The sequence below is a fragment of the Phaethon aethereus genome (genome assembly GCF_964289735.1).
Source record: "Phaethon aethereus genome assembly, chromosome: Z".
NCBI classification, from domain to species: domain Eukaryota; kingdom Metazoa; phylum Chordata; class Aves; order Phaethontiformes; family Phaethontidae; genus Phaethon; species Phaethon aethereus.
Window position 1 is genome coordinate 58,718,779 of NC_138577.1, and position 27,893 is coordinate 58,746,671.

A 27,893-nucleotide genomic window follows, 5' to 3' on the forward strand; every position below is an offset into this window, starting at 1 on the left:
TTTATCAGAAACTCAGACTCAGTTTCATGACCTGCTGGAATAGTGCCTGTAGAATAAATACTGGCTAATCCCTTTCTTGGGATTAGCTTGTGCATCTCTGAAGCCTCCAAATGCTACGGAGTCCTCTTGTTTTTAAGTGTATATTGTTATCCTTTACTAAAACTGCACGGTATCCAAGACAGAAACATGCCTTGGTCTTGAGCTTCCACCTGTGGTGAACAGAAGAGCTAGACAGCATTTGAGGTGGAGTCAGGTCTCCTTCAGCATGAGATAACTTTTACATACCACCAGAGGGTTATGCCCAGGCAAGCTGTACCTATAACCACTGGAGCCTTGAGATGAGAAAGTTTTCCCCAGTGTCCCCAGTGTTCAGTTCCTAGTTTCAGAAACACTGCAAAAATGCTGTGAAAAATATACTTCTTTTAGGTTACATCAGGTGCCATTACTGCAAGGCTGCAAGAGGCAGAAGCAATGTAACAGAAAATAAATGCTGTTCATGAGCAATACTCAAACCTGAGCCAGTCAAGGATCTATCATGTATTCTGTAATTGCAAGTCTGCCAGAGACAGATCCCATGTATCAGGTTTTTTTGAAGTATTTTAAGGAGCTTAATTTAATATATCTTTTAAGAAAATAGCATTTTGCATTACTCATAGTTAAAATGCCCTAAAATAGTGTCTTATTAAATTGCACTAAAAATTCCACATTTATAAACTAGAACATTTGTAGAAAAAGGTAAAGGCGTTTCTCAAAAGATGGGATTAGTATGGATCTTTTGAATTGACCCTGAAAAGTAGAGCAAACTTTTTTGTCCTATGCCTCATGAGAGCATTCATTCTGTTTATAAATACATCCTAAGAAATTAAGAAAAATCATTAACGTTCCAAAAATGTTCATGCTTTACTCCAAGTCCAGATTCTGTATTGATCCTTACTCTCTGTGACAGATAAAATTTCCCTCATTTCCAAACCATATATATATATATATATATAAAAATTACTTTTTAAGTCAAGATACTTAAATAAATCTTAGAAAATGCTCTTAGACCTTGAGTGCACATCCCCTGTTCCAAAGCAGGGCTGGAGATTTAGATCTCTTCCTATAGGCATTTGTTTAAGCTGTTATTAGCAATCTTCACTGACAGAAATTTCGCAAGTTCCTCACACCATCTATTGCTATATCTGATAAATATTCATCACCTTTTATAATAAGGTCATTTTTACTGTGAGGTGGATGAATTTAAACCAAGTATCAAGAAACATTTGACTAAAGAAATTTTCTTTGAGGTCACACAAGAATTCTCTTGAAGGGACCAGATTTTTCTGTTCCTGTTTTCCCCAGTATTTCACTTCATTTATCCCCATCAAAACAAAAATAAGAATATGTAAGCTTGCAGCAGTCCCCGTATTAAAACAAGTTAATTTTCCTGTTATCTTGCCTCCCTAGTGATTTTGTTACATGTGTTTGTCATCTGATACACTGCTACTTTTAGAGAAAAAGGGAGTCACTAGTGAGAAGTTGTGATGATCTGTGAGATCTTTAGTTTAAACTGTAATCTAGCATATGAAATCAAGTAAGAATAATGATTCTAGACAGTCTAGTGAATGACTCCAGGATTCTGGTATAATTAATGTTAAGTTAATGAGCTCATCTAAAACTAATCTGTTCTTCTTTCAACTATTTAGTAAAACTATTAAACTATTCTTTGGAAAAGAATAATAACCTGGAGCAGCATTTGGTTATACTTCCTAGTCAGACTCTCTATGCAACATAGACACTTCTCAAGGTCTCTCTGAGTAACACAAATTCCTGTCTAGCTTTATGCTGTGCCTTGAAACCCTGTGGCAGAGAGAAGTTAGAGATGCAGAATGGAGTTCTGCGTCCAGGAGCCTGCGAGCTTGAGTTAAGGTACCCTGCAATAGGCTCGGGTCAAAGAAAATCATCAGAGATTTGATATTTGAGGTTCAGAGTGGTATTTGTAGATAGGGGAGAAAGATAGTTTTCTACAGTTTAGACTTAAAAATATTGATATGTAGGACCACAATTAATATTTTTCTAAGATATGGTATCCTCTAAGGCTTGCATGATGTTAAGCTATTTGTCATTTTCTGGCCTGAGTCCAGGAAAATATGCTCAGATTAGCACTTCACCTTGTGAGTGGAACTTAAGAATGTGTTTGTAGATATGCTTAAATGGTATCTTCAGTTTGGCAGTTAATTTGAGAATATATTTAAATGCCTTTTTGAAATAGGATATTATTTATAATGCTGTTTGGTTTATAGCACTTGTATTTTGCCTGTTGAAAGTCATATCCTTCCTAAATTTTTCTTTTTCTTCTCTTAATTATATTTTCACTGATTAGTCTCTCTACTCAAGAACAATGCCTTGTTAAACTGGATGTGCCACAGCTTGAAGACACCATGTGATTTACGAGCTATGACTGAGATGAAGCACTCCCAATGGAATTCAAAAGGACGGGATTTGTAGACCTATCTCAATTAAATTAGGTAACAAAAGAAACTAGAAATTAGATTGGAAAGTTCTTTTTGTGATTGCCAATCCATTATTTTAAAGCAGATTTTTTTATATTTACACTGCCTTATTTCACAGAATCTATTTTTGAACAGTTTCAAAGACAATGGCTCAGTTCTGTCTGTAGTTGGTTTTCTAAAGGCCATTTATCTGTGTTTTCTCTACCTGGGTGAAAGGCTCTTGGCACACACTTTGATAGTACAGTCTGAGACTCCGCTTCTGCCTCCACAGAAGCCATATGGAAGAGTTTTGGGAGTACTTCCCCCCTCCTCTCTTCTTCCCACACTTTTCTGTTCCTTCTCCCAAACTCAGTCCGTACCAGTGTTTGTGCCCTGGTTTGATGAGGCATGTTGCATGGACGCCACTCTCCACACACACACAACTTTCTCCAAAAGTAAGCTGGATAGGGCTGTCAATCAGATGACAGTATAATTCATGTCTTCCTTAAATCAGTGAGGCAGGTTATCCCTTCCATTAATATTATTTGAAGCATTTACACTCAGTTTACTCTTTCAAGCACTCCTTCCTAATTCCAGGGAGAAGGATCTATTTGCTATCAAAGAATCATCGAGGCTGGAAGAGACCTCGAGAGATCACCTAGTCCAACTTCTCTGGTCAGAGCAGGGTCAAACACTTATACACTGATTTTTATGCAATAAGTAGATTCTGATTATTATTTTATCCCTAATGTATCTTAGCGTGTTCACTTTGAGAAAGTTTAAAGGGATTTTAGCTTAAAAGTACAAAAAATATGTTTCTTATATTTCTATGATAAATATGACCTAGACATACTGGGTTGATACGGCATGGATCACAAATTCATGGCACAGATAATGGTAGTTTCATATGTAGAGTACCTTGAAATTCATGTTATTCCAGAAACTTGGGGACATTTGAATTTGCAGCAACACAAGGAAGAAAAAAATGAAAATGTGACAAAAGCTTCCTGAGACTTGGAATTGACCATGATTCAGAAATTAATTGTGGTAAAGTTCTTCATCACAGAAAAGGTACGGTTCCTCTTGATTTCTATGTGTTCCAAAGCTCCAATAACTGTCTGTAAGAGTAATCATGAGTTCTGAAACAGTGAGGACATGGTCTCTCTCTAGGAGCCAAATCAAGCTGGCTGCAAGGTAGAGCCAGACTAGCTTGAAACTTCATAGCTGTTAAGGAAGAACACAGACCTGCAGGACGGCTCCTGCCTGTACTTCCTGCACAGAGGAATAATTGGGCTTTTTACAGATCAAAATGCCACCAGTGCCATTTACAGTCTTTTCTTGTGAATGAAGTGGGAACTGTGGCTTCAGTGAAACTACTTGGGAAGACTGCACTTTTGTAGTTCAACCCTGTGTTAAGGAACAGTTCCAGCTTCTAGAAGCTGACCTCAATTTCTTGAAGCATTTATAGTATAAAGATAATATTATTAGAGTTAGTAGATTGCAAAGAGCTCTTTCATCTGCTTGTGGATACACTGAGGCATTTGTTTCTAGATATCACAAATTTTCAGGTTAGTACCCTAGATGACAGACTTTTTATTATTGAATCTTTATTTTTTGTAACATGATGAAAGAATAGGACACGTGATTTTGTCAGGTATTGTGCAAGAAGCATTGGATTTGCTACTAAGCTACAGCTCTTTTTCAGCTTTACTACATTTATATACTGCTGCATCATTATTTCCTCTGGTGGCCTCTGCACTTGCTGAGATTGTAATAGAGGATCTTGGAAAATAATTCATAGAGAATCCCCAGACTGGACTTGGACCTCTATATGAAGATGTGTCTGCCTCGGCTGCACTAGTGTTTGTCTTGAGCACAGGCTCTGACCCACTAGCAGCTTTTCAGCATTTTGAGGAAAACCAAGGGTATTCAGAATGGTATCAATTGAATTTTTTCATTGCACATGCTGTTGGGCAGGTATTTTCAGATATCAATATCAAATATCTAAATATGTTGGTGATACTTAGGAAATTAATTCCTTGGGCTTATTTGAAAAAGAATTCCTGTAGGCCCCTTTGAAACATCAGTCTTTTCTAAACATATCTTTAATCTGTTAAAATACTTAATTCTACATTGCCTGTGCACAAAATCTTTGTTGTGTAACAATTGATTAGATTTTACTATTGGCTTAGAAGCAGCTGAGATTTAATCTGTATAGTATAAGTACAGATATATACTTCTACCCCAGTTCATGTATGCGGTATAGTTTATATTTGTAAGAACAATAACAGCTTTCACACAATATGCTTGAATTCATATACAGCGATTAAATGCCTAATGATGCCTCGGTTTCTGATTGTTAAGCCACCACAGCCAAGATAATGGGCTTACAGATTTGATGGTGCTTAGCTCTTCAGAAAATTAAGTCACTTTCATTTTAGGTCTAAATATGAGACTGAGAAACCTGATGGCAACACTGAAACCTAAAAATATGGTCAGTGTTTTTCAAAATGACAAATCCCAAAACTTCTGCTATTTTAAAAGTGACTGAATATGAAATTGTACTTAGTATGAACACTCATAAGATTTACTTTCTATTGCAGACTGGAGTAAATTTCACAGGGAAAAGGCCAAGGATATTGCAGAAAAGATTATATAGCATGTAATAAAACTGAGAAATCAAATATTCTTGTAAAACTCACCATTTCACACCTATTAAAAGTTTAAGAGAGACATGTAATTTTCATGCTGCATTACAATATTTTTTCACAAAGCTGGTGCCAGATCAGAATTGTGTTTTTATAGTTATCATTTATAGTATGGGATAAATAGAAGGATGCTTCAGGATTAAAAAGTTGCTATTTGCTATATTGTAATGCAAAATGTAACCTCCACTGTAGTGGCCTTCAAGTCATTGCCATTTTCATGATTTTTAAAGATATAACATGTTCATAGAACCATAGAATCACAGAATCATTAAGGTTGGAAAAGACCTTCAAGATCATCAAGTTCAGCCATAAAGCCAACACCACCATGCCCACTAAACCATGTCCTGAAGCACCACATCCACATGTTTTTTGAACACCTCCAGGGACGGTGACTCCACCATCTCCCTGGGCAGCCTGTTCCAATGCCTGACCACTCTCTCAGTGAAGAAATTTTTCCTGATATCCAATCTAAACCTCCCCTGGCACAACTTGAGGCCATTTCCTCTCGTCCTATCACTAGTTAGTTGGGAGAAGAGACCAACACTCACCTCGCCACAACCTCCTTTCTGGTAGCTGTAGAGAGCGATAAGGTCTCCCCTCAACCTCCTCTTCTCCAGACTGAACAACTCGAATTCCCTCAGCCGCTCCTTATATCCACTCCTCTTGTTCTCCAGACCCTTCACCAGCTTCGTTGCTCTTCTCTGTACATGTTCCAGCACCTCAACATCCTTCTTCTAGTGAGGGCCCCAAAACTGAACACAGTATTTCAGGTGCAGCCTCACCAGTGCTGAGTACAGGGGCATGACCACTTCCCTACTCCTGCTTGCCACACTATTTCTGATACAGACCGGGATGCTGTTGGCCTTTTTGGCCACCTGGGCATACTGTTGGATCATATTCAGCTGGCTATCAACCAGATGTTACTTAGAATCATAGAATCATAGACTAGTTTGGGTTGGAAGGGACCTTTAAAGGTCATCTAGTCCAAGCCCCCTGCAGTGACCAGGGACATCTTCAACTAGATCATGTTGCTCAGAGCCACATCCAACCTGACCTTCAATGTTCCCAGGGATGGGGCACCTAACACCTCTCTAGCCAACCTATTCCAGTGTTTCACCACCTCCATTATGAAAAATTTCTTCCTTAGATCTAGTTGAAATCTGCCCTCTTTTAGTTTAAAACCATTAGTGCTTGTCCTAAGGATGGGGTGCTGTCCTTCAGGAACAGACTGCTCCAGCGTGGGTCCCCCATGGGGTCAAAAGTCCTGTCAGCAAACCTGCTCCAGACTGTGTCTCTCTCCCCGGGTCCACAGGTCTTGCCAGGAACCTGTTCCAGTACGGGCTTCCCATGTGGCCACAGCATCCTTTGAGACACATCCACCTGCTCTGGTGTGGGGTCCTCCACGGGTGAAGATCTGCCCCATCATTAACCTCCATGGGCTGCAGAGGGAGCCTGCCTCACCATGGTCTTCACCACGGGCTGCAGGGGAATTTCTGCTCCAGCGCCTGGAGCATCTCCTCCCCCTCCTTCTCCACTGATCTGGATGTCTGCAGAGTTGTTTTTCTCACATATTCTCACTCCTCTCTAGAGCTGAAGTTGCTGTTGCACAGGGATTTCCTCTTCCCCCACTCCCCCACTCCCTTCTTAAATATGTTATCCCAGAGGTTCTACAACCACCACTGACGGGCTTGGCCTTGGCCTTGGCCAGTGGCGGGTCAGTCTAAGAGCCAGCTGGCACTGTCTCTGAGAGATATAGAGGAAATTTCTAGCAGATTCTCACAGAAGCCACCCCTGTAGCCCCCTCTGCTACCAAAACCTTGCCACGCAAGCCCAATACAGTTGGTTATAATTTGGTTAGTACACTAAAATAAAGTTATCAAAAGAGCGATGTATTCATGATATTCGTTCTTCAGGTATTTCAGTTCATGAGAACTTCCAGCTCCATTTAAGCTCTATGCTTTGTGAAAGTTTTCCTGCTCCTGTGCTGTCAAATCCTCCCAATGTAATATGTTCAAAAAATACACAGCAAAATATAAAACAATTTCCTTATAGGATCTCTCAAACAAAATATATAGTTGTGGATGTTGATTTTACACACTGGGATATATTTGTGTCTTTGGTTCTTTTCTTTTGTGTTGTAAGACACAACATATTCATAAATATGTGAATTGGAATGAACTGACTGGCAGCATTGCTGGTAGTGAAGACCTGAAGAATCCAAAGTTCCAGCAAATCAAGTATTTTCCAAATTTAGTGTTTTATTCACATTGTGGTGCCTCTAAATTAAGCACATAATTAACATATATATAATTTAATATAAATTAAAGTGGAAATTTTCAGTCAAGAAAATTATCAAAGGACAAGATAGTTGCGCTTTACATTTGTACTTATGGTGGATGAACTGTGAGTATTTCCCACCTGAAACCTCCTTGATCTGTCTCAAATGTTCATATTGGCAGAAGTGATGTGGACAGAACACATTGCTATATTTGAGAGTTGCAAGTAACAAGGGCACAGTAGTATTGACCCCAAAATTTTAGAGGAATAGGAGGATGAAAAAAGTGTACTACTCATCCACATGTTAATAGACCAGTTCAAATTGCCTTGGCATCAAATCTTTGCTGCGTGACAAGTGTGACAGTGTGGCAGTTTTTAAAAATGATTCAAGGGGCATTGAAAATGTGTAAGCACAGTCTGCTGGGGAAGAAGGGTCATGGTGCTTTTGTAAAAGGAAATAGGGCCTCACAAATCTATTGGAGGTCTAGAGTCAACAGGTGCAAAGCATTTGGATGATATGCAGCAAAGTCACCAACCAAAGACTGGTAAAGCAAGTAATGTACCATTGAATAAGAAGGAATGTCTGTATTTGGTTAAAGACCAGAAACCAAGGATATAAATAAATAATCAGTATTGACAGCAATGCAAGTAATTAGTAAAATCCTATGACTCTCTTTGCTGAGGTCAGTGCTGTTCATTACATTTGTAACTGCTCTGTAAAAGGTGATGATCATTATTTAAGATATTTGGAGAACTAAAAACAAAAGAAAACTGAAGAACTTCTCAAGAATCTCGTGCAATAAAATGGGTAATAAAGTGGCAAATGTAAACCAGGGTAGATAAAATAACGCATGTGGGAAAAAATCCTAACTCTGCCTATAAAGCAATCTGATCGGGATGTTGTGTCTCACAGTTCTGTGAATAAGAAAATAGTCAGGAAAAGACAAAAAACCAATGGAAGATCATTGAGAGGAGTACAGATCTACACCATGCCACTGTACAAATCAGTGGTGGTCCCACATTTTGCGTTCGGTGTGCTATTCTAGTCCTTCTCTGTCAAAAGCTTCATCATTAGAAAGGGTTTATAAAAAAGCAACAAGCATCATCACAGGTATAAAACAGCTTTCTTGAGGAACAATTAAACAGGCTAGAAACCTTCATCCTGGAAAAGAGATGGATAAAAAAGAAGTAGCAGAGCTCTGTGATGAGAAAATCAAAGGAATTAGAAGAGAAATATGCAGTAGTTGAAATGAGGAATGTTTTTCCCTAGAAAATGGAGCATGGGCATCAAATTAAGCCAGCAGCTAGCAAATTAAAAAAAAAAAAAAAAAAAGTTCACTGGTGCTCTAGCTGAAAACATTGTGAAGGCTGAAAGTTTACATGGCAAAATGTAATTTTGCCCAAATGCCCAAAAAGCAATTGGGCATATTTCCAGGGAAAAATGTCCATTTACCACTACTGTGTAAAATCTAAAAACCAAAGAAACCACCTCTGGCTTAGGAAAACATAAGCCACAAATCATGGGTGCCTAGAAGAATATTGTGAGGAACAAATATTATATGATCTCTCTGATTCTATATCGTCTCTTCATACTTATCACACGTGTTTACCTTTGTGACACCTACCTTTTTAATCAAGATGTTGGCTTCTCCTGGTTGGCCATTCTTTCTGCTGTGTAAGAGAGATGTCTGCTGAACTAGGACTAGAAAACAAGATATTATAATAGCTAAACAAAACAGTTAAATTACCATAGGATATACTCACTCAACTTTCAGCTAATTTGTTGCATGGTTATACCCATTTCTGCAAGATCATTTCTTTTGCATCTTGTCCTGCTTCAAATCTCTTCTTTTCCATATTCAAATTCCACAAAGTTTTAATTTCACTTGTTATATAATCTGCATGTTCATCTGACTAAATACAAAAACCTATTCTAGATGAATCTACTCCTTTCAGAAAATAATGTTTACATATCACTGGAGCCCATCTGTTAACTTCATAGCACTGCAGTGAAAAACAGAAAGCAAATTTAAATATATAGTCAGTATTTTTTCTTTTAATTCAGATAACCAATGAACCTGCAAAAGGACTTTATGTAGACACCCACAGAAATGACAGCTGCATTTTTTGAAGAAAATATCCTTGGCAAAACATAGGAAAAATAATTTTGGACATCTGTTTTTTTCATGCTGTTATCCAGGAGTGTCTTATGGTACTGGACCACACAGGAAGAGGCAGTTAAAAAAAACAGTTGTTCTTCATGTCTTACACTTTTAGGACATTTCTTTAAAGAGTGCTTCACAATCATAGCAGCATTTTCTGCAAAGTTTATATAGTGACTGGTTTAAAAGAATCAGTCTTGTATTTATTTTGTTACTCTGAAGCCTCTTATCAATTGGATTAATTATGATTCATCAGAAAGGTCCATGCAAAATTTGTTGCAACTTAAAGCTAGCTTTTAAATATACAGTGCAAAGGAGGGAAACACATAAGGAAAAAGTAATCTCTCTGTTTCCAAGCAGTTCAATGAATAACTACATATTTGAAGTTTAAGCTCACAGATTGTGAGTGGACATGTGGATATGTATACATGCTTCCATAATTCGTTTATTTTCTTCCTGATTGTTGAAAGTGTGTTTAAATAAGAATGCCATTCATGTTCCTCTACTGATTTTGCAGGAGGTTACTAATTATACCAATTTCCATGAAAGCCAGCAGGAGTTTACTTGTAAAACAACCAATGTAATTTTACTAATCTTCATCCCAAACTGAAAGGAATTTCTCTTTTATTAATTTTTATAGTTAGAAAATTATATTTCTTCAGTGATGCAATGAAAGCTTGCCAACTAAAATATGTGTTTTAAGACAGAAAATAGATGCTAAAAAGCCCTTCGTTTCAGCTTAAGTCCTTTTTTCAAACATTTCTCATTGCTTATCTCACTGTGCACTGAAGGCGTTAGAAGCTGGAAGCAAAAATCTGTTTTCTTTCTAAATTTTTTTCACTGTTCTCTTGAGGAAATTGCTGCTGTCAGATTTCAGGAATACTAGCATGATCATTTGCATTCACTCGACCTAGGGAAAAAATCTTCAAGAGTCTATTTTAAAAAAAAGTATTATATAGATGTACAGAAAATTTCCAATAAGGATGATTAGAAATAGTGAGGAAAAAAATCATTATTAAGAATCATGAAAAATTATCTCAGAATCCAATCCAAGTGACCAGCATTCAAGTAGATGTCGGGGGGGATCTGGTGTTTAGTGGCCCATTTAAGAAATGTTGCTAGTGATGAACTGTTAGCTTCAGCTTTTTCAAGACTAAATGTGGTTGCAATTCAGAGGAATTTTTCTGAGCATTAGTGTTTTCAGCCAAAGAACATAAAGAGTTCATCAGATGTACCGCTTTCTGCTTTAGGGGACAAAGTATGATCTATGGTCTTTATAGGTTTGGTCATTATATATTTTTAGAATTGCGTGAAAACAAATCCACGGAACAACATACTACATTTTACATTAAATGTAGAATGAGAGCAAGAGGTTTGCATCTCTTCTCTGGAACATCTGGTGTGAATTTAATGACGTTGATACTTTACTGAAACTTTTATTGTCAAGGTGTGGAGATGCCATAGGATGCCCTCACTTAGAGATGAGGTACAGGACTTGGCGTTGTGATGTCTGTGGCTATCTGCTTCTGGCACTTCTTGGAAAGGAAAGTTTCTGCAGGCTGCATGTTACACAACGTGACCCAGAATCTACACGCCAACTGGCTGCCAGCTGAAGCTGTAAAGCACTTGCAGAAGACAAAGACTTTTTTGTTTTCCAAACATGGCTTGATATGGCAAACCAAAGGTAGTGTGCATGTTTCTTATTGACAGGCAGGATTATATGACTTAACCATGTCATAAAGTTAGAGGTCTAGTTTTTAAGCTGTGCCTCTAGGATCCATTGTAAGAGGAGGGAGAGGGAGAGGAAGCAGGAAAGACAGGTACTCTGTAGGCACAATATTGTTCCATGTGTTTTACACATTTATTTTCTCTTTTTTAGATATTCTTCCCGTTTTATTTTCAGATGATGACCTTAATAGGGTGTCCTTCTCACTCTACTGACTGGGAATGATTCAAGATAGCAGGGTAACAGAAGTCAACTTGCTTTCTGAAGGCTAAAATTAGGTGAGATTAATTCCACCTACTCTCTAAAGCTGAAGCACCCAGTGAAATGAAGGACATAGTAAATAAGTCTAGGGCTATAATCACTATTGGTGTCAGTGTCATAGATCAGTCAGCAAAGATTGTGTGGCTTTGAAATATTCTTTATCTCATTCAAAGTTTTGGATTTTTTTAAACCTCTCCACCCTCCGGAAGATGAAGATCTTTCTAAGCTAAAGACTCTAGTCAATGTAGACATATAACCTTCATACACAGAACAGTTCAAGGCTCTTACATGCTGCCTATCCACTCATAGATACTCTTCCTGAAATCTCCTATCCAAAAATAAGTATATAAAAAAAAGTTAAATTTCTCACATTAACAGATAGCTTTTCTTCAGATTATATCCTGTCTATCCCTTTTCCAAGATGAAAAGCAAATTTTCAATTTTTATCTTCTAACACAAAATGCAATGTCTTTTCTTTCTTACAGTAAGGAGCTTTCATAGCTCACTTTTCAGTCACAGTCCATACTACTGTCCTCTTTGAACTCTGATATTATCTTGTCCACCAAGTGTGTTAGTCATCACCCAGTTGATTATGTCCTCCTTGTTTTCACTGAAAAAGCCACCACATAGCAGAATCTTCATGTCTTTGCAGAGCAGATAGCAGCAGTAGACCCTCACCCTCTACAATGGGAGCAAAGCACAATTGCTAGACTTCATACCTTCATTGCATTTGCAAAGAAATGCTGTCTGCTTATTTGTGTGCCTGAAGTTTTTTTTCCCTCATGGCTGACCAGGCATCTGTTCCATGTATTTGAGGGAGTCAATGAACAGATCTGCACAATTTATTTCTGGTACCACAGGTTACTGAAGAAGGCACTCACAGTACTGCAGTCACTTGTGCAAGGTTATTACAACTTTTCATTCTTACAAACACCTCCCCTACATTATGCTCTAGCATTGGTGGTGTACTACTCCCCTCAATTATTACAGTCTTCGCACCTGCTGGTAAATGGTTACTGCCCAAAATTCCACTGGAGTCATAGCTTCCACCTACGATACCAATGGTGAGTGAACCTTGTAGTCCAAGGTAACTGTGTTTTCTCTCTTACTGCCCTCATGAAAACACTAAAAGGATTCAATGTTGACTTCAAATATGTGTCACCATTTAGTCTATATTTTCTACGCTAGCCCAGTTCCTTTTGTTATGAATATTGTTTTTTTTTTCTTACATATAGCTGTCTAAGGCAGACTTATTCTTCCATTACATTTCTCTAGCTTTCTAATTTCATACCTGTATGCCTTTAACAGATTCTCTCAGAGCATTAACCAAGAAAAGCCTGTCTGTGAGTTTTATCAGCAGGAGTGCATAGTACATATAAGGTGCTGATTGCCCCGGATGAATGGGCAAAGCCTTTACCCCATTCATTGCCCATTTTTCTCATCTGAAAAATGTTGTAGAATTCATAAGATACCTGAGAATTTTCTTTCCTGGACATCTCTTTCCCTAATCTTCAGTGCATCTCCTGACATCCTACATAGCCAAAGGCTGTTCTGCCTTTTTATGTTCATAAGTGTACCTGCAAACTCTTCTTTCTGCATACCTCTTTTCAGCATATTCTGGTTCCTAATTTCTCTATCACCTCTCATTATTTAACATACTTCCAAAATGATGCCTCCTGGTGTTGTATGTCAGTTCATCATTAATTTGCTGAATGTGGCATTTTTTCCTAATACAAATAATGTTTTTTGCTTTCTTTTTTATTCACTATGTCACATTCATGAGTGTGTAAAAGGATTGTTTTCTCCTTTGTCAGCTATAAAATTCACTGCATACTACATTTTTAGCTACTGTTGTATTTTCTTTGACATAATTTTATATGTTGTATACTAAGATAAAGGTTTGTATATTGAAATAAAATTTTTCAGGTCTTTAATAATGAAGGAAATAGTCAATCCTTCATATTGACATGTTAACAAATATTTGTTAATTTATAAAATACCAAATATAGTACTAAATCCTCTCTGTAGTGGCATTCTTTCTAGTTATGAAAAGTCTTATGTAATTCATATAGTCCCGAATCTCCCATGAATCATTACGTTGATCTCATAGTCGTTATGGCACAAAAGTGAAGTATCACTGTTGCAGATACTCCCCTCGATTTTTGTAGACTCTGGATTAATTATGTTTTAATTAACTATTATTGTAATTAATTATTTTTTAGTTGTGAAAAAAATCTTTTTACAATCCTGACTAGCTGTGTTTAATAGATTTTGCTTTGCATTGTATCAAACACAGGAAAAAATTTGGCAACTTGTGATGATAAGAGGAGAGTGGGATGTTCTATAAAGGAATCTACTATAACAAACAAAAATAGCTGCAAAAATTTAGGGTAGTGCACATTTATCTGATGATACAGATCTTCTATTCAAACATGCCTCCTGGATTTCTGTTGAAACACTTTCTCTTTGTTTCTCTTTGTCTCTACTTTGTTGTGTTTTATACCTTTTTATATAAACTTGTATTTATCAAAAGCCCTGTAATTTGTCTGTATTCCAACTATACTGATTTATTTTAATAAAGCAAATACTTTAAAAGATAGGTACATGAATATACAACTAAAGTTCTATTTCTGTCCTACATATTTTGTGTTAGTTACCTTCCCTACACACTAAGAAACACAAACCAAAACTGGGCATATTGTTCTGAACTCTTTTACAAAGCTGAAGATTAAGATTCTTATATGTTAGCTGAAATGAAAGCAAGTGCTTTCAAGCACCCCTCCTAAGCAAAATCCTTTTTGATTTGCAAACTGTAGCCCAATATGAGTTGCAAAAGATTTGTTCATTCACCATCAGATAATAAATGCTTGTTCACAGATGACTAATTTTGTTCTGACATCAACATTACAATGCCTTTGACAATCTTTTTACTATATTAGAGAGGGTATATGCATAAATATTTAATTCTTCTAATGATTTTTTTATACAGAATGAATTGTCTTCTCTGTTCAAATCTTAAAATTTAGCTTGTTTGTTTGTTTATTTCCTTTTATTCTGTCATTTTCCCTTTTGAAATATGACAAGCCAACCACGTAACTTTGGGGTTTTGTAGACCTGACTCCTAAACTAGTCTAGAAAAAAAGAATATCTTTTTGTTCCTAGGCATTACCCAAGGATTTCACAGAGATGCTACATCCACAAGAATATCAACTCTGCTAATCTGTTTTTTTGTTAATTGCCAGACACTGAAAAATGTAAAAACTAGTTATGCCAGAAAAAAATGTGTGGAAAAGCAAAACCACAGGTGACACAGAATTAACTTCTAAAAAGCATATGTATTAGCCTTTGAAGACAAACTCTACACTCATATGCATCTGCATATTCATTCACTACAACCAATATAATCAGGTATACAATTGCTTATGTGTGCTGTTGAAAATTCAGTATTTACACAATTTTTACTGCTTGACATAGATATTTTCTAGTACTGCTAGTACTGGTTTATTCTTTAACAGCTGAAAGTAGCTGATTACGATATGAAAGCACTTCCACTTCAATGCACATGATTAAAAAAATCACTCTTGTATTCTAGAAAGCAGGAGGCTTGGAATTATAAAATATTATTTCTTTGTGTATTTTAATGTTCAATAGAAATTAGCCAATACTGTAGCTGAAATTACCTCAGGAGGGCAAGGTACTGACAGTTAGGATCAGAGATGTCTTTGTACAGTCTTAAAGAGATTTTTTCTCTGACACTCTGAAAGATTATTACAAATATACAGAATCAGGTAAATATATTTCAAAGAAAAGATGAAAATTTTTCAGTTGACTGAAAATCTGAGTAGAAGAATTCATTCAGTCTTGGGTATTGTATTTGTGCTCCATGAGTGTGAAAGGTTTTGTATTTTCATGCCTGTTTTATGTGATATACAGAAATGATAGTCTTCAGCTAGGATCAAGCTGATTCCATGCATCTAAGCAACATGCTTCAGTTCAGTTCGAGTCTTTATAGATATTAATGGAGAAAACTGGTATTTTTTGATTTGAATAATATTGGTGATGTTTCTCCATTCCCACATGCAAAGCTTTCTGATCAGCCGGCAGAGTTGCAAGGACACACTCTTGGCTCAAGCTTGCCATTATTTAGTAATGAATCTTCTTCATTCTATCATGAATCTTGCTTGTAGATTCTTTGACCATTACTTTATAAAGTATTATCTGCAAATAGGTAAACTGACATTATTGTTTTACTTAATTCTTTCTTCATGTCAAATAGTAGAAGAGGAATTAAACTCCCTCCCTTTCAGTGACAGCAGGTGGTTCATTTGGTTCAGTTGTACTATGGGATTTAATTTTCAGTGTTAAAACTTGAAACAGATCCTGGGATTTCTAATTCTTTCACGGTACTTGTGTTTTGTCTGCAAAACACAAGCTGATATGTCTGACAGTATGGCAAACTTCATATTGTCCTTCCTAGTTAGGGCAGAGTATTCCAGAATGACAGCTGGGGTGGGGAATGGGGACAAAACCCTTCACTTCAGGCTGTGTTGTGAGACTACCTGTTCTAGAAAACTCAAAAGGGTATGTAAACAGGCATGATACTTCACTAATGCTTTTACAGAGCAACATTCTGGATCAGAGTGAACCTGATGTGTAAATCAGGAAAAAAGATAACAGATCTTCAAGCTATATGGATACTAAAGAGATTATTGTATATACACATCCTTTTCAATCCTTATAGATCCTGCTGGATTTAGCACAACTATAAAGATTATATATTCCTACAAGGTTCAAGAATTCCCTGAATTGTCCTACCAGCGCACTCATTCAATGCATCCATTCTATGACTTGGCCAACTTCAGCGGGACATGATACCCTTAAAGCATCAGAGCCCCACAAAGCACTGACATGGTATATAAAACCACATTCAACAGGTGGCTGAGGTGGACCCCACAACCTAGAGTGGAGCTGCAGTCATGGCACATTGTTGACTTTCTGTATGTGAAATATATGCCTAGAACATGAAAACAGGACTTGTGGATCATAAAGGGGATGGCTTGTTTTGGAGCAGCAGTACAGCATCCTGACAGCAGCTGCCTACCCATCCCACGACAATGCCTGGTGAGAGGAGTGCCTGCTACAGGGATGGCCCAGGTACTTGTGTGGCTGATCCACCTCAGATTACTGTCTGATGAGCTAGTATCAGTCGTTTTTTTCTTTGCTATCACAGGCTGTAGTTATAACACATCCAGTTGCCTGGCACAACAGATAGGACCACAGCCTGTGTAAAGGGACCATAGAGCGAAAGGGAGAAAATGAGCAATAAGAGATGGCTGAGGGGGGAACTCCATTGTCTGGTGTGGCTGCTGAAAATCACATCTTCTGAGCTGATGCAGTTATCCAGGATGTCTGGGATGGAGCAGTTTCAGATCCATGTCTCCCAATACTTGGATCAGTGCCCTAAACTTCCCCGTGCTTCAGAATAAATCAGCTGATCTGGAAGGAAAGGCAGATGAATAATCAAAATATATAAGCTGATTCTTGTCAGGCTTTTAGCTCAGCAGTCAGTCTTTTATAAGCTTTATTTTTCTTTTTATTTCATGTATGATTTGTCTTGTGCAAATGGTATCACAAGCCACATCTTGCATACAGCTATTATTTTTACATTGTTCGCTCAAGTAAAAATTCTGTTTTCTGTTCCAAAGTGCAAAAAGAGGGGGGAAATCTCAAAATCTTTTTTCTGAAATGCTAATGCATGTTATTACATGTGAATGTGAAACTTTTTAAAATAGTTTTTTAAAATACTTTTTAAAATATTTATGTTAATTTGAGGATGTCAAAAGCTGATATGGATCTGTCATTGCCTATGAAAAAGTTTGCCAACCATGTGGAGTAGCAAGTGCCTTCCTATAGATGTTTTCTTATGGTGAATTATTACAGAATCACAGAATCACTAGGTTGGAAAGGATCTTCAAGATCATCAAGTCCAACCATTAATCCAGCGCCACCATGTCCCCTAAACCATGTCCTGAAGCGCCACATCCACATGTTTTTTGAACACTTCCAGAGATGGCGACTCCACCACCTCTCTGGTCAGACTGTTCCAATGCCTGACCACCCTCTCAGTGAAGAAATTTTTCCTAATATCCAATCTAAACCTCCCCTGGTGCAACTTGAGGCCATTTCCTCTCGTCCTATCACTAGTTACTTGGGAGAAGAGGCCAACACCCTCGTTGCCACAACCCCCTTTCAGGTACTTGTAGAGAGCGATAAGGTCTCCCCTCAGCCTCCTCTTCTCCAGACTGAACACCCCCAGTTCCCTCAGCCACTCCTCATAAGACTTGTGCTGCAGCCCCCTCACCAGCTTCGTTGCCCTTCTCTGGACACGCTCCAGCACCTCAACGTCCTTCTTGTAGTGAGGGGCCCAAAACTGAACACAGGATTCAAGGTGTGGCCTCACCAGTGCCGAGTACAGGGGCACGATCACTTCCCTACTCCTGTTGGCCACACTATTCCTGATACAGGCCAGGATGCTGTTGGCCTTCTTGGCCACCTGGGCACACTGCTGGCTCATGTTCAGCCGGCTGTCAACTAGCACCCCCAGGTCCCTTTCCGCCGAGCTGCTCTCCAGCCACTCCTCCCCAAGCTTCTAGCGTTGCATGGGGTTGTTGTGGCCAAAGTGCAGGACCCTGCACTTGGCCTTATTAAACCTCATACAGTTGGCCTCTGCCCATCGATCCAGCCTGTTCAGATCCCTCTGCAGAGGCCTCCTACCCTCCAGCAGATCAACACTCCCACCCAGCATTGCTTCAGATACTTTAAAGACAACCCTTGGTTTATATTGATAATATGTTACATGTATAACCTGATATTTCATTTTTACCTATTTAAGTCACAAGAAAATATTTTAATATGCATGTCATGTATATATATATATGTATTTCTCCAACATGTGTGTATTTTGCTCATGTGGATGGCACTTTCCAAGATTTTAAAGAATACATTCAAACCTTCTTCTGACTGTTGATCAGAAGTCTTCAGAATGCATGTGAATGCCAATTTAGTGTTTCGGGTTTGTAGGTTTTTCTTAAATACAGTTCTAAACTAATTATGTTAAATGAACTACACTTTGTAGCTTAAGGGGAAAATTTGATTTAGCAATCACAGTTTGTTAAACAGAAATAATAAGGAGGCATGGCAGTACTGCTCGTTCAATCTGGCTTCTCTCACATAGGTATGTAAGACAGGATTCTTGGATGTTTTGTTCAACCCATTTCCTATCAAATCATGTTTTAATGAATTTATTGTTATAATTTATACATTGTATGTTATACACTAACATTTATGTTATCCGTGGTTTTGCACAAATCAATCACTTTTCATGAGCTAGTGGCTTTATACTTTCTGATTTCACAAAGGAACACTTTAAAGGAATATTAAGAAGCTGTTCAGATCCAAGTGCTCAATATTATATTTATTAAATCTTATTAATTTTTCCTAGGGGGACTCCAGTAATCCTCTAAAGTCTGCTTAAGCAGGACATTTATAGCAGCTGAACCAAAATAATATTACATGCTTAGAAACATTCAGGATAAGGAAGTTAGAGAGTTTGAAGACAAACTAACAGATTCATAAACAAGGAGGAAAAAAATGTGTAGTTTATGCTTAAGGTTTTGGGGTAGAACTGCAGTGATTTTGTACAATTCTTGATTGTGCCACAGATCCCCTGGGTAAGCCATTTGATCTCTTTTTATCTTTGCTTCCAATCATCAGAATAGATGATGAGATATACTTTCTTCCCAGACCTCTTCTGTTTAATTTGAAAGCTCTTCAGATTGATTGTACGCAGCCAGGCACATAAGGAACTAATTTTGACTGTTTTCTCTGAATGTTTCTGCATCTTCAATAATGACAACCCATGAGTTAAGAAATGCATGTATGTTAATACTCCCTGTATCATTCTAAATAACCTAATCTGTAAATAACACTTTTACCATTTATCCACCAGTTTCTACAAGAATTCTAATTCTTTAAATTTCTATTCTAAATCCATCAGGCAACAAAACACATTTCAGTGAAAATCTATCAACTTCAACTACCAGAAGCAGCTTTTGAACCAAATCAGTTTCCTTGATTCATAGCTCTCTGTTTGGGAAAAAAGCTCCAGTTTGTGTCTGTAGTGTAATATTAAATACAAAAACTAGAATTCTATAGCAATAAACTGAAGTACTAGCAACGTAAAGGAGATGCCTCACCCTAGAAAATAGCAAAGATAAAGAACATAGTATTTAATAAATTTTGTTCCTCTAGGCTTGAAACAATGATTTAATAACATCTAGTAGTAAGTTAACTAACTAAAAGCATTAAAATTTTAACTCATTTCCTTATGTTTAAAGTCTCATTCAGGAATATACATAAAGATTTTAATGGCAAAATTAGAAACATACTGAGAACAACATGCTTGTTTATATAGGAAACAGTGAAAATCGTCTTTAGAATGATCAGCATGAGGTATTAATAAACAATCTAATTTTAAGCATCTATCTTGAATTTAAATAGTATTGATAATGTGAAATTCAACGGAATAGATGCTGTGCAGAATTAAAAACATATTATATAATAATTCCTGGGAATTAAACTTAGGAAATATTTGTAGTTATTACTTCACTAAATAGCTAAGAGCAAGTAGAAAGTTGGCGCAGAATCACAGAACTAAATTTTGGAGTGAGCCATGTAAATAAGAACATAATCCCAAATATTCCATGGAAATATTTCCTATGAACAAAAAAAAAAAGAGAAGAAAAACAAGATGAGGCTTCTGGTGCAAAATGCTCTGAAGGATTCCTATTTTCTATTTTCCCTCCTCTATCCAGTGTGAAGAAAGAAATACTTTAATTATAATAATCCTTGAGTTGCAGCCATTAACAACATCACAAGGATCAGGAAAAAGCAGTGATGAAATTGTTCAAGCACTTGCTAGGACTATCTTGTCCAAAGTTCCTGGTGTGACAGTGTCACTTCTTAGTACTGCTGTTGTATATTGTAAAAATTGTTGGCTAAAAAGAGTGAAAATGATTATTCACTCCTGATTATTCACTTCTGATTATTCACTCCTTAATAAATTGCCTTCTGACTTGTGGTGATGCCAGTCTTACATAATGAAAGAATAAATATACATATATCATATAAAAAGCCAAAGCTTCTAATACTCATGAAAAGTTTCTGTACTTTGAATGCTAAAAAGAAGAAAAAACCCTGATCATAATTCATGGTTAACCCATGGAAGTTGTTGTATGAAGCATCATTAAGCAACAAATTCTCATCTGCATTTTTGAATCTCTTCACAAAGGTGTTTTGACTAGGGAATGTAAAACGTAAGATGAATCAAAACAGGTTTTCTTTTTTTTTTTTACAGAAAGTGTTCTTTTGCTAAGTATAAACAACTGCTACACCGCATAAATGTTTGGGAGTAGCAATTCAAATGCTTCAAGAAGTAAGACCTCTAAGCAGCAGTCAGTGTTGAGAGTGATGATTAAAAGCGAACTAGTGGGACAATAGTGTTGACAGCCCCTTTCAAAGTGCCCCATGCTGGCCATTGCTGTAAACAGCGTATCTAGCTAGACAGAACCATCAAAAGAGGTGGGTGGGATAAAACAGTGCTTTGGTTCCTGCTGACCTGCTGCTCGTCAAGGTGCAATGGGGAATATGTAGTCAGCAACAGATTAAAACTTAGAAAAGCATCAGGAGATAATTTCGATGTATGGTAAATTAAATTTGTTCAGTTTAATTTCCTCAGTTTCCTTAATCAGAAAAACCTCCTTGAATTTGAAAAAATGGTTCCTGAAAAAGGGAAGTGCATGAAAAATGTGATTAACTCAGGTTAAACTCCTTCTGTAGCTCAGCTCTTCCTATTTCTTTTTGTTTTCCAAAAGCTATCCTTTATGAGTCTACCAACTGCATGGGAAGAGAGAAGGGGGAACGGACTCCATTTTATGGCACAACAGTAAAAGTCTCAGTACTAGATTTAGGCAAGCCAGTGGAACAATTCAGTGAGACTGGATGCTGGCAAATGCCAACCTTCTTCAATAAATCAGTATAAATTGAAGCAGGCAAAACATTTCACCACTGTAGCTCTGGCTGTGGGGTGAGCATATAAACAACTGTGAGATCTATGCATTTTAGGTGATATGAGTGTTAAAAATACTCTAGAAAATAAATTAAAATAAGAGCTAAGGGAATGTGTAATAAAAGATGTTCACCAGAAAAGAGCAATATTTTTTCTAGTGGAACAAAATGTATATTGTTTCTATATATACCTCATCATGAAGATATATTTGAGCAGTAAAGATGATTTTTCTAATCACTTAAGGCCTCCAAATGCATTTAATAATACTGCCTTCTTTTCCCAGGCAGGCACTGCAGTCAATATTGTGCAGTCAACACACAAGCAAGTCAGATACAGTTGCAATGTTTTTCTCATGAACGCCTGCCCGTTTGCCTATAGGAATACTATGATTAGCTTTGCTGTAATTTTGAGGGCATTTAATTTGTTTCTGTTTTATAATACATTTGAAAGAGGGTAATCTTAGCTCAATGTTTTCTGCCTTGAACATGATGAAAAGCATTGAATTAAAACACCTCTAGGAAACGTCTCCCAGGTTTATCTTTATTTAGAGAATAATTTTTTCAAGCCAGTTCTATGGTCACTGTAAAGTGTTTAACATGCAAAGTGTTAAATGTAATTCAAGAGTGGCCAGATCCACCACTGAAATAAATTGGTATGATTCCATGAGCTGCTGTTTAGTTGGCTGACACAGCATGAGACATCTGGTTAGGGTGGTTTTTTGTCTTATTGTACATGATATGAGAGAGATTGATATCTCTCAACAGATAGATTGTTCCTCTCTACAGCAACATAACTTTTGACAACCACATGGGATACAAGTCTCTGCTGCATGCAGGGATTCTGCACACAGATACTGAGCAGACATTCAGAGACAATGTGAAGCCAGAAGATAGACAGCTTGGTATTTGATCAGCTGTTCTCCTTGTGTGACAGAAAGGAGGGTCCTAGGTGTTACTAGCCACTGTAATTGGGCAGGAGGTAGATAGATTCAACAAATTGCATGAACTGCTAAATATGTGGCACTCAAGTGACTAATTTTGCATTGGGTGACAGCTGGTATAGGTGTCATACTCTGGAGATAAGTCTGCAAATCCTGGTTTTGAACTGCAAATAATGATCATTAGATTTTATTATTCCCAGCTACTCTACATTACGGAGTTAATAATTTTTATTAAATCCTTATTTTAGAAATTTTTAATACACTATAATGAAAATCTGAATTGCCCTTAAGTTTATGGTTTTCTTCTTTAAAAGAAGTCTCTTAATATTTAGGATATCTCTTACTTGTATTATGGCTCTGTAATAGGAGAAAAACCAAATGGAAAGCGGATGATGCTTTTGTATTACTCCGTTATTATACAAAGCTTTTTGCTGCTGGTAGCAATTTGAACTCATTGTCTTAGCAACTTCAATGTCTGACACACCAAGAGCTCTTTCATCCAGTCTCCACAGCAAGTAAAGCAAGATTTCAGTCTACTGCTTGCTTATTACCTAAATCTTTTCACTTGTGCTTTGCAATGACTCAGTGAATATTCCAAGTTAATTTTACTAATATGAGCTTGCATGGGGTCTGTAAGTTGTTGCAAATGCAAGATAAGTGTTTCAGTACAAAACTGTAAATTAGATCTAGCCCATTTTTTGGAGGCCCAAGTATTTGAACCCTTAGTTTAGATCTGTGGAAAGCAAAGGTTCTGAAGATCACCCAAAACAAAGACAATCTGCACTTAGGTCTTGAGGTGTGAATGTAGACAACTGACTGGAAGCTCCCTATTTGAAATCACCCTTCTGATGCCCTTGAGAAGGGAAAGAAAGGACCCGCATTTCACTGAAGTTATGTTTGTGCTAGTCCTCCTTGATCTCAAAGCTATTCTAGCAGTGTTGCTTGTAAGCAGCAATACCAGCAGGATTTCATTGCATCCATGCAACTGGTAAGAATCAGAGACAAGACGTGCCACTAACATTTCTTAGAATAGAAAAGTACAGGAATAAATTGGATGGTGTTGTGAGCTTAAATGTTTCTCACTGTGCAAATCACTCACTCCTTTATTGTTCCTTCAGCCAGTAAACAAAAGTAACTTGACACTTGTAGTGTTTTTACTGAAGTAATGTCTAATTTTGCCTTGAGTATAGACAGCACAGTGGATCATGTCTGTCTGTCTTTACGTGGAAATTGCACTCACCACAAGTGCAGGTTCAGCAGAGAGAACAACACCTGTGTGTCTACACGTTTCTCAGCTTTAGTTCTCTAGTAATGTCCATCACAATATAGAAAGCTCTTTTTTTTTTTTTTTTCAGTCAGTCTGTATCAGGAAGCTCTGGGTCCATCCATGAGGATGGGTCCATCCCCATTAAAACTTCACCATGGGTCACCATGGTAGAGTCTTTCTCAGTTACCTCCTCCATGCTAAACATGTTTGTAACAAAGCAGTGCACAAGCCAGCAGCAAATCCTACACTGCAGTCAGAGAAGAATAAATGTGTTCTACTTCTGTGTATGTTGTAGGGAGAAGAATTCCCAGTCCAGATAAAAAAAAATTACAGTCATCACTAGTATTCATTCACCTTACTTCTGAGACTGTTTCATAAACTCAGAGAAGGATTAGAAAGGATGGCTGACTGGGAAAACAGATTTAACCAGAACACATAATTTTTACAGATTTGTAATCTTTTAATGGATTTTCCTTTCAGGAAGCTTTCACCTTTACTCCTTAGAAGGATTACACATAATCAGTGATATTGGTGTTGAGCTTAGTTTTGAACAAACTCCAATGTCAGCCAAGGGAGCTTGTCACTGCCTCGATGGGTGCAGTGTTCTGTGAGCACAGTGAACCACTGCTAAATATTCAGTAGATGTGCCCTATTCTTAAGACGTTCACTGTGCAACAAATTAGTACTCTCATGTCAGGTACCTGCCATAATCTTAGCTCTGAGCTCAGCATAATACAGAGCTCTGAGTGAGATTTCCTTCTGATGCTGATGCAGAGGAGAATGTTAGGAGAACACCAGGGAGTTCTTACCCTAAGGGAGTTAATATGTTGTACTTCTGGGAAGATGAAAAAGCTTACTTGCCCTCTGCCCTTTAAAAGTGGTGAATAGTATGACAAGATGCTGCCCATGATGAACATTGAGCCCTGAAGACCTGTTTCTGCCCCTGGCCAAATCCCACATTTCACTTGTCACATTTCTCTCTTTGGGAATTCCATCAGACAGACTTCAGTTGTGTCATCTTCTCAACTGAGAAGAACTACACAGTCTGTCTGAGAGCAAAACCCTTTGTCATCTTGCCAAGAAGACTCTACTAATATGTGGTAGAAAACATATGGTCGCTGAGCTACAAAAAGCTAGAACTATTTTGTGATGGTTGGTCAATGAGATAAAAGACAGGCTCTTTTGATGTGTCCATGGGAAGGAAGTCATGTCCAAAATTAGTAATAATAGGACAACATCCACTATATATATTTTTCATCAAAACCTGTCTAAAATGATGACCAAAGTTGTTACTGTCTAATCTTCCACAGTGTCTACTGCTTCCATCTTTTAACAGTCATGGAAGAAATGTACGGACAGATAATAGACAGCTGATTTTTTGTCTCATCCAATTTTCGAAAATCAGTTAGTTTTTCTTTATATGCAGATGAGCTACAGGCACTGACATGCATCCCCAGTGTCCTGGTTACAGCCAGGATAGAGCTAATTTTCTTCCTCGTAGCTGGTATAGTGCTGTGTTCTGGATTTAGTATGACAATACTTCTGATAACACACTGATGTTCTAGTCGTTGCTAAGTAGTGCTTATACTGAGTCAAGGCTTTTTCAGCTTCCCATGCTCTGCCTATGAGGGGGTGCACAAGAAGCTCGGAGGGAGCACAGCCAGGACAGCTGACCCACACTGGCCAAAGGGATATTGCATACCATGTAACGTCATGCTCAGTGCATAAACTGGGGCGAGTCAGCTGAAGGACGATGACTGCAACTCAGGAATTGGCTGGGTATCAGTCAGCAGGTGGTGAGCAATTTTATTGTGCATCACTTGTTTTGTATATTTTTTCCTTCATCATTATTATTATTATTATTAATACAATTATTATTACTATCATCATTATAATTCCGTTCCTTTTCTGTCCTATTAAACTGTCTTCATCTCAAGTCATGAGTTTCACTTTTTGTTTTGATTTCTCTCCCCAGTCCCACTGCAGGGGTGTGGGGAGTGAGAGAGCTGCTGTGTGGTGCTTAGTTGCTGGCTGGGGTTAAACCACGACACCCAGGAACTGTGCAAAAGATATTTCTCCTTACAAATAGGTCTCTCACTACAGAACTCTGCCAGGTTCACAGGAATCTTCAGTGCTTTGCAGATGCTTATCATCAACCCTTAGTTTTCTGAAAGCCCAGATTTTCACTGGCGATCTTATTTGCTCACGGTGTAAATCTGGCTGCTTCTTGCTATTGACATCCTCCCACAAATACCCCAGTACCAAAAGTTGAGACTGTTTTTTGCATAAAAAGCATGTTATTCTTTTGCTGTAGAGGCAACTGTTACAAATAAGGGATGAGTGGTCCACTTCTGATTCTGTGACAACACTTTAAAATCTTGGTTTTAGAGCTGTTTGGAAACCGTCAAAAAAGCTTATTGCTGCTTTTGTGGTTATGTCAGAAGAGATGGAGAACGTCTACAGCAGTTTTCTAAACAATCAGGTTCCTGCTGTGTGACCCAATGCAGCATATCCTCTGAAGCCTTTAGGAAGCTGGGTACAAGATCTTGTCTTCAGGATAGTCTTTCTAGATGTACGGGAATTTCATGGTTAACTTGATCTCTCTTGGCTTTGACTATGGGAGCTGCTCAGAGATATGAAAGAAGAGGCTGGCCCAAATATGCTGTGTAGTCCTTTCTCTAAATGTAATTTGGAATTAAAATTCACACACCTCACCCACTGAAAATTATGCCACTTGTTATTACCAGTACATTAGTCAAGTCTGTCTCTGGACACTTGCTTTCAATTTCACAGAATCACAGAACCACTGAATCATTAAGGTTGGAAAGGACCTTCGAGATCATCACATCCAACCATTAACCCAACACCACCATGCCCCCTAAAATATGTCCCGAAGCGCCACATCCACATGTTTTTTGAATACTTCCAGTGAAGGTGACTCCACCACCTCCCTGGGAATCCTGTTCCAATGCTTGACCACTCTCTCAGTGAAGAAACTTTTCCTAATATCCAATCTAAACCTCCCCTGGTGCAACTTTAGGCAGTTTCCTCTCGTCCTATCATTGCTGCTTGGGAAAAGAGACTGAAAAGAGACCGATGCCCACCTCACCACAACCTCCTTTCAGGTAGTTGCAGAGAGTGATAAGGTCTCCCCTCAGCTTCCTCTTCTCCAGAAGAAGCTGCTGCTTCTCAGAATTCTTCAGAATTTGTTGCTAGTCTTCAAGGCAAAGACTTCTGGGCAGTGGGAAGAACGTGCAGAAGCACAGCCCTTGTGGCACATGTGGTAGTCAGCAGTTCCACAGCTTGAACCTTCCAGGTCATTGCACTGCACCAATCTCTGAGATCAGATCATACCCTCCATCTGTCTGGGGCTACTGTTGCCCTTTGAATAGCATGTGCTCAATGGTGCTTTCCCAGCTGCTGGTCTAGCAGGTTTCTGGCAGAAGCATTCCACTTTAGACTGATATCACTTTAAGATAATTAGAGTGATCTAAGTCTCTAGCTCTTCATTACCACAAACACTACTTGCCTTTCAAACATACCCTGCTGAGAACTTGAAACTCTGGCAGTCTTTTCTCCTGATGTTACATCTGTTTGTGCTGGAGTATGTTGGGTCACTTAATCCCAGAGCACATTCATTTTAAATTCAGCCACAGCAGGAATTTAGCAGAGAGATTTGCTGGAGTGGTAGCATGCAGTGGACACATTTTCAAAGAATACCCAAGGGACTTTGACAAATGGGGCATTTCAAATTTTGGGCTTGCAGCTGGGCAAGTGCTTGAGATTATCTGCACTACAGAATGCTAAAACCTCAACTTCTGTTCAGGATCCTGTCCACCCTATCACTAACGTAGAAGTTTCCCTTCTGTCACTTCTGTTTTCTTCTGCTTGTTATTGCGTGCCTGCGCTACGTAAGGTTCACCAGACTTTTGCAATGAGGGTTTGGCATTTGATT

At 38.0% G+C, this 27,893-nt stretch overlaps 1 pseudogene across 1 annotated transcript in view; it reads left to right on the forward strand.

The window, feature by feature from the left end:
• The window catches only part of LOC309415712, a 61,110-nt pseudogene extending 34,579 nt beyond the window's left edge, over positions 1-26,531 (forward strand). Inside the window, exons 13-16 of the transcript in view lie at positions 427-606; positions 719-735; positions 9,566-9,668; positions 26,352-26,531. The product of the transcript in view is annotated as an uncharacterized misc_RNA (transcript). The remainder of the gene's footprint in view (positions 1-426; positions 607-718; positions 736-9,565; positions 9,669-26,351) is intronic.
• The last annotated feature ends 1,362 nt before the right edge of the window (positions 26,532-27,893 follow it).